Source organism: Corapipo altera, unplaced genomic scaffold (genome assembly GCF_003945725.1).
Source record: "Corapipo altera isolate COAL_440 unplaced genomic scaffold, ASM394572v1 96, whole genome shotgun sequence".
NCBI lineage: Eukaryota > Metazoa > Chordata > Aves > Passeriformes > Pipridae > Corapipo > Corapipo altera.
This window is the reverse complement of record NW_020884962.1, coordinates 350,795-358,657: the sequence shown is the minus strand read 5'-3', so window position 1 is coordinate 358,657 and position 7,863 is coordinate 350,795. Positions and strand designations below refer to the sequence as shown.

Here is a 7,863-nt window from a genome sequence, read left to right as displayed (position 1 = left end):
TGACTCTCCATGTGAGGGTTGCCGTGGCTCTCACCCAGCACACCTCTCCTGGCTGGAAAACTGGGATAATGAAGGCACAAGGCATCACCTGGCAGGGCCAGGCAGGGACACGGGGACAGCCGGGATGCAGCAGCTCCCCTTCCCCCGTTCCTGCCTCACTTCCTCTCTTTGCCTTTTCCCGAGCTGTTTTCACACCATTTTGCCACAGTCCCCTCATTTTTTTTTCCCCTCCAGCTTTTCCCAGACAGGACTCCCGGTATCCCGAGCCGTGCTGGAGTTTCACGGCCCATTAGGAGGCGGGAATGACGTTCCCATCGGCGGGGCTGTGAATTATGAGCAGCCTCGGGCCGGGCTGCAGCCTCCAGCAAGGATGGGATCGCTCAGGATGCAGCTCTCCTGGACTTCTTGGGATGCTGGGACCCCAATCCCTCTCCCAGGGGACCGTCCCTGCAGATCTGAGGTGGGTGTTTGCCTCTCTCATTTTGGGGCAGCCCCTGAACCTCCTCGGCCCCTGGCATCGCTCAGCCCCCTCCTTAATTAATTCTGCAGACTCCACAGATGGATTTGATGAAAAACATCCCACAAAAAGCCAACGAACAAGTCACCAAGCAACACTGCGGCCTCTTTTAATGATATTTTCTTTGTGGTTTTGGGTTTGGAATATCTTCCTCTGAACCGAAGGAAGCAGCTGCCTCTTGGACTGGAACGATTCGACTTTATCCCTTCATTTTCTCTCATTCCTAAACGCTCAGTTCCGGCACTTGGGACTCGATGGGAGTTTGAAATTGGCCGTGGCAGAGGCTCTGACCTCTTCACTTGTCTCCTCCCTGCCATCCTCTGCTGCTGCTGCATCCACATCCCCAGTTCCTTTGGGATTTATGACAGTGCCCAGCTCATCCCATGTGTGGCTGTTTCCAGGGGCCACGGGGGAACCTGCTGCTGTCCCCAAGAGGGATTTATCTCATCCCAAGCTGGGACACATCATTCACATCCACCAGCACTTCCACCAGGTGCAACCTTGCCGTTGGATCCCTTTGGAAAGGTGTTTTATCCATCAGGATACATGGGAGCCAGCCCCACGCACGCTCCTTCCCCTGGACCGTTCCAGCTCCTTCCAGTATGGTTGTATTTTATCTGTGGAGCTCTGTGAGGATTTTGTTCCGTCATCCTGGAATTTTTATGACTCCTTTGTGTGTATATAATGCGATTGCCCTGGAACAGAGGGAAATTAATCATCGTTCCTTTGCTGGTTTGCAGGAATTTTTAATGTCTCATGTTTTCGTTCATCTGTCATGTCCAAATGTGGGGTCCACGGGCTATTTGACATTTCAAATGACTTAATTGCTTAGATTTCCCCCCCCTGGTGTTTATGGACACTTGTTCCTCGTGGATTTTGTGTGTGACATTCCGTACCCTGGATTTGCCGGCTGGTCCCAATTTTTCGCTCCATCCCAGTGATTCACAACATCCCCTTTTGATATCAGTTATGCCTCTGATCTCCCTCATCTCCCACGTGTTGGGAATGCCACCAGCCTGCAGCACAGCACCAAAATCATGGGAATCCAGGGCTGTTTATGGCTCTTCTGGGATGCTGCGTAAGGAACACGTCCGAGATGTCACTGCACAGGGTCTGGTACCCAGACTGTGAGCAGGAAACACTGGGAGAGCAAAGGGGAATCTCCAGGATCTGCTCAGGGTCAGCCTGGAGACAGTTTAAATCCAGAGGGATCAAGGGGGGCTTGACTGGTCGAGAAGAGGCAGCCAAGCCAAATATGAGCGACTCCCAAACCTCCTCCAGGAGCCAGAGGCTCCCAGTTACACTCTGGATTTCGCTGTTTTGTGATTTTAGGCAGAAGGTGCTGGTACCAACTCTGTTACAGAGACAACAGGGTGAGGTGTGGGGATCAGGGGACCTCCTGAGTTGGAAGGGACCCCAAGGATCGTCGAAGTCCGAGGGCAACCCCAAGAATCCCACCGTGACAACCAGCCAGGCTGAGATTTGGGCTCTTAGCAAACACCACGGGGTGGGTGGGAGCTACACCATGTCGCACACATCATTAGGGAAATGTTAATTAGAGCGAGAGATGCAAATTGTCCCAGGCTGTGCTCCCTGAGCGCTCGGCACAGCCTTTGCTGCGGCTCCGGAATGGCTCCGACGCTTCCATGGGCACGTTTGCTCCTGCTCCATCGAGGCTGGTTCCCATTAAATCGTTTGTTTAGCAGCTACTGGGGTTTTGGCAGGACAGCTGCTGCCTTCTGTGGGTGGTGGAGCGGGAGGGGGTCGTGGGATGAAGCCAAGATGAGTCCAGGTGAACCTGTCGGAGAGGAGAGACCCTGCACCCGGCGCTGCTGCCCGCCCTGCCCGTCCCACCAGCAGCACCCTGGGGGTCTCTGAGGCAGGGTCACCTCTGCAGCTCCTGCCAGGGCCGTGGGGACCCAGAGCAACCATGGACCAGGCTCCCTAGAGCACTCCTGGGAAGGTCTCCCCATGGGCCAAGGTCATCCAGATCCCAGACCCCCCAGTGAACCCCTCTGGGCCCGACGTGTGCTAAAGAAAACAGTCTCAACATATTAATACTTGCAAAAACAAACACTGGGAAGATGGGAGAGGGAATGAGCCAGTCATTAAGGGAGCACTGAGTCTCTCCTCTCTAAACTCCAATCCCTCCCTTTCCTATGGTCATTGACTCCCTGGACACGCTGCACCAAGAGCAACCCCTGGAAATGTGCCTGAGCAGGTCTGTCCCAGCCTGGCTCCTTTCAAAGGGGCACCTACACCCCTCCCAAAGCCAGATTTGCCTCTTTCTGGGGTCTCTTCAGCATCTCCACCACTCACATTGCAGAGCAACCTTCCTGCTTTCCAAGAGGGCAAAGCTGTGCTTGGGTGGGAGGGTGTGGAGAGGAGCCACAGCCAAGGCAGACGTGGCGTGGCCATGGGAGAAGCCGCGGGATCAGCAGCTCCAGGAGCCTCCTGGGGCCTCCTCAGCATTTCTCATGGAATCCTGGAATGGTTTGAGTTGGAAGGTTGGGTTGGAAGGGACCTTAAAGAGCATTTCTTCACCGAAAGGGTTGTCCAGCCCTGGCACAGGCTGCCCAGGGCAGGGGGATTTAAAGGATGTGTAGATGTGGCACTTCGGGACGTGGGTTAGTGGTGGCCTTGGCAGTGCTGGGGGAACAGCTGGGAGTCAATGATCTGTGAGGGCTTTTCCAAACTTAATGATTCTGTGATTCTATGAATCAAATCAAACAATTTGGTTCTCACACAGAAAGTGCAGGAGCACCCCTCATCTTCTGACAGCTCATTCCATGTGTCCACCAGCCTGGCCCAGCTTCCACCCTTCTCCAACCTGTCCCATGCCCACTGGTGATCCCACCGTGCTCCGGGGCTGTCCTCAGCCTGCAAAACCGGTGTGGGGAAAGCCCCGGTGGGAAACAAGAGATGGCTGTGCCAGAAAACCGCTGACAGCCCCTGCCCAGCCCGGCTCGAGGGGGGGCTTCAATGATGCCCCCAATCACCACGGAAGGGATGTGCCCCCGGCCGGGGGCGTTGGGACCACCGCGGGGAGGGATGTGCCCATGGCCAGGGGAGTTGGGCACCGCTGCCACGGGAGATTTGGGCACCGGGGCCGGGCTGCTCCCTGCCCGAGGTCCAGGGGCAGCACCGGGGGGGTCCAAAGGTGGGAAACCGGCGGAACGGGGCGATGCCGGGGGGCAGCACCGAGGCTCCGGGGCAGCACCGGGACGTCTGGCTGCGCTCGGGCGGGGCGGGACCGGCACCGGGAGGGACCGGGGCGGCACCGGGAGGGACCGGGGCGGGGCCGGGCGGCCCCGTCGGCTCCGCTGCGAGAAGCAGCCGGTACCTCCTCCGGGGGAGCCGCGGACTCGCTCGGCTGCGGGGCTCGGGCGGCAGCGGGACCGGCACCGGGCGGGGCGGGGGAACCGGCCGGCTCCAAACCCGCCTCCCGGCGCGGGGAGGAGGCGGTGGCCGAGTCCCCCCCGCCGCGCTCCAGCCGAGCCGTGCCAGACCCGCGCCGCTCCTCCGCCGCTCGCCCATGGCGACCCCCGGCCCCACGCGTGCCCCGGGCCCGGCTCGGAGCCGCCGCTGAGCGCTGCCACCGGCCCGGCGTCCAGGTAAGCGGCCCCGGCTCGGGAGCGGCGGCCCCGGGGCACCTGCCCCGCGCCCGGGACGCTCCTGCCCCGCACCGCCGCTGCGGGACCGGGGGTGGCCCCGGGGGTGGCCCCGAGGGTCCTGGCGGAGCCTCTTTGCCCGCGCCGTGCCCGCTCTCAGCGCCGCTGGTTGTTTTCCCCTCCCGCCCGCAGCCGGCGGGTCGGGGATGCCACGGCCGAGCGGGGCAGAGCCGGGTCCTTCGGGGGGATGGAGGGAGCGGGGGGAGCCCGGCCCCGGTCCCCGCCACCCTACCGGGGTCGGGGCGGCCTGAGCGGCGGCCGCAGGACTTTGCTTCATACTTGGAGCCCGTCCCGCCACGCAGGAACACAAACACGGCGCGGGACGGCTCCGGGCGCGGAGCGCTCGCAGGAGGGGGGAGATGGGTCCTGTCTAAATATTAGTTTAAGGAACGGAAGGATCGCCAGCCGGCATCTCCAACGCCGTCACCTTCCCCCAGCTCCGGCCGCGCCGCAGCGGTGACCGTCTCTAGAGCTCGGCAGGGGCTGGGGAGTGAATATCCCCCCATCCTCGAGGGAGGGAATTTCCCCCTCTCGCTGCGGCTTTAACAAAACAACCCAGACCTCGGGTGTCTTTATTGCACATATATGGTAGCTTGTAGCCGGCCCTGATTTAAATCCCATCGTTGCTTCGGGAGCCGATCCGCAATTAGGCGCTGGGTCAAGGGCACGGTTTATCCCAGCAGGGGAAGGGGCTGGCGGCTCTTGGAAGAGGCGTGTGAGTCCTGGATGTGTGCTGAGATCCCAGATCTAAAGCCAGGATCGTCAGTGGATCCCAAATCCAGCTTCTCGTGGTCGTACGTGCTTCTGGATTTAATGGCAGAGGCAGCCGAGCTGGCGGCTGGCACAGGGCAGAGAAATCAAGCAGAGAAAAGGGGCGTCTCCGTGCCAAATTTTAGGAGGTGTGAGCGCCTGGGTTTGGGGTTTAACCTTTGGTTCAGACCCAAATCTCCCCGTTGCGGCGCTGACTCCGGGTTGCAGAGCCGAGCTGGCGATGCTGCACCCTGGGTTCGATCCGTGCCGTGGCAGTGCCCCGCTGTGAGTGTCCTTGGTGTCACCACGCCGGCGACAGACTCAGGGCTCGTCCTGCGCCTCCATCCCCGGCAGCTCCGGGACTGCACTGGGGACAAGAATTAGACTTTCCTGGTGCTACATCCCAAGTCTTTTCAGCAGCGCTGGATCTCGGAGAGCTCGCTCAGCCCCGGTCCAGCCCGTGTCCTGCCCGGAGGAAGGCGCGGAGGGGGTGTGGCGCATCCCGGCACCCCGGGAATGCCGAGCTGTCCCCTCCTCCTCTGCCATCAGCCCGTGAGTGGCTGCGGCTCTTTGGCAGCGGGATGTGGCACCAGGGCCAGGCTCCTCTGGGATTCGCGAGGGGAGAGCCCAGCCACCTTCCAGGCCTCGTGTTTGGGCTGGAAATAAAGGGAGCTGGTCGGGTTTGCTGTGGCACGGCCGGGGGGACACCCAGGCCCTGGCGCTGGGGGGGTGGTGCTGGGCACTGCGTGGGCCTGGCTGTGGTGGCACTGGGTGCCCTCCCACGGCACAGCCATGAATCACATCACTCTTGGCCATCTCCTTCCTGGGGCTCCGTTGGGCTGCTCTTCCACGGCCGTGGGGTTGATTTCTACCTTTAGGGGACTACAAGGATGGGTCTAAGATCGGCAATATCCCCTTTTTGAGGTCGAGGTACCCTAAAAGCCGCCCTGCAGGTCGTGTGGCCAGAGCAGGTGTCACCTTGGCTGTCCCCAGCCCAGCACAGGCTGCTGTGGTGGCACTCAGCAGACGGAGAGCCCCTTGTTCTTCCCAAGAGAGCCTCATCCTGTGCCGTGCTGAGCCAGGCTGTGCCCTCCCAGGGGTGGGTTTGGGGGGCACAAGGAGCCCACAGCTCCCTGTCGGTGTCCCCAGAGGGGCTGAGCCTCGGAGAGAGGGAGATGCCAAGGGGAGGGAGGCTCCTGGGACCCTACGTGGGTGCCCATCACAGGTGTGGGCTTTACTGGTGTGGGGGTTTTTTTTCTCCCTGGTCTAAGTCAAAGCACATGTGCACAACTCTGCTTCCAGGACCCTTGCAAAGCCCAGCTTGGGCAGCACCATGTGGTCCCGCCCCGGAAGCTCCCGGGGCTCAGGATGACTGGGAAGGGGGTGAGGATCTGGGTACCACCCACCCCCTCTGCTCCCACCACACCCGGGGTGGTCCATGGGATGCTCCAGTCCCTCGGTCAAGGTGAGTCGTCTGCTCCAGCTCCACCATTATTACCTGGTTGAGCTGGAGAAACCCCACCCGAGCCAGCTTTTTTTCTGGGATTTGGCCAGTTTGGAGCAGTCTTTCCCCATTAAACTTGAAGGAGAGGAGCAGAATCCCAAACTCTCCCCCTCCCGTGCCGGGGGCGGTGTGGGGATGCTCTCGTGCGAAGGAGCATCCCGGGATGCCTCGGAACGAAGCCGCCCCCCCTCCGCGCTCGCCCTGGGAAAGGGAAATGCCAGAAGCAGCTTCATTCCCGTCTCTTCTTCCTCACGAAACCCGAGAGGGGCTCACTTTGTAGCTCAGCATCCCGGAGCCTAAATTGAAACAATCTCTTCGCCGCCGCGTTGTTCCCCGAAGCGTTTCCTCCTCCCGCCGGGGCCGTGTCAGCGCCGTGTCAGCCCCTCGCGGGCGATGCCATCAACGCCGCCCTTCTGAAGGGCTTTTTCGTTCTGCTGCGACCGCATTTCATCTGTTTTCCCTTCCTTTGAACTTCGTCCAAGCCCGGTGTCGGTTTGGCTGCCGGGAGGGAGGCAGGGCAGCCCTGCCCGGCTCTCGCAGCGCTCCGAGGGGTCGGCATTCCCGCAGCAGGAGATATCCCGGGAGGGGGAAGTTCCTCTTTTAGCATCGCTCCCAGGCTGCAATAATCCGAAGCAGGAGTCGCGTTTTTCTCCCGTTCAGCAGCTTTTTTTTTTTTTACAGAGAAGGGACCTGGCTGTGTGGTGCTTGGGACAGGGTGGTGAATCCCATCCTGGGTGCTGGGAATGGAGGTAATTCATGAACAGAGTCCTGGTTATGGAGCTCCAGGCTTTAGGGAGACCCCCCCAGTTTCATCTTGGCTTGTTTTAGGCGTGAGGTGGTTGTAAACCCAGCCCTAATCCTTCCCAGGCAGAAAAACATGGCCCTGAAGGAGCCAAGTGAACACGAATTTTCAAAGCAAGGAAATAGGCTGGGATTTAGGGTTGGAGAGAGAAAACACCCATCCTTGGGGGCCCTTGGGGGCTGGGCAGGGCTGCCTGCAGGCCATGGCAGCTCCAGGGGCAGCTGGGCATCAGCTTTTGGTCAGGTCCTGGGGGTGGGAACCGACTTTGCTCCATGGTTGCCCTCTCTGGGCCTTGCTGGTGATGCAGAGCTGCCCAGCCCGGGGGCTTCTGTGCAGCTTCTGGGGGCCTTTTTGCCTTTAATAATGTTGGTTTTGGCTGAAGGAGCTGCCTGACAGCTTGGGGTGTATTTATTGCTGGCTCTTGTTGCTCCCTGACCCTCCCCTATAAAACACTGGGGCCGTGGGACTTGGTGATGGCAGAGCCCTCAAACCTGGCACCCCGGGCAGCCTCGTGCTGAGCTCCCAGGGCAGAGCAGGGTCAAAATCCCAGATCCCTGTGGGATCCATCCCAGTGGTTGTTGTCCCTGAGCAGAGCAGGGTCAGCAAGCCAAAATCCCAA

At 60.5% G+C, this 7,863-nt stretch overlaps 1 protein-coding gene across 1 annotated transcript in view; it reads left to right on the top strand.

Moving 5' to 3' along the window:
• Window positions 1–4,054: 4,054 nt before the first annotated feature.
• NRTN (neurturin) overlaps window positions 4,055–7,863 on the top strand; it is a 15,903-nt gene continuing 12,094 nt past the window's right edge. The window contains exon 1 of the mRNA XM_027664182.1: window positions 4,055–4,131. The gene's annotated coding sequence lies outside the window, so the exon portion shown is untranslated. The remainder of the gene's footprint in view (window positions 4,132–7,863) is intronic.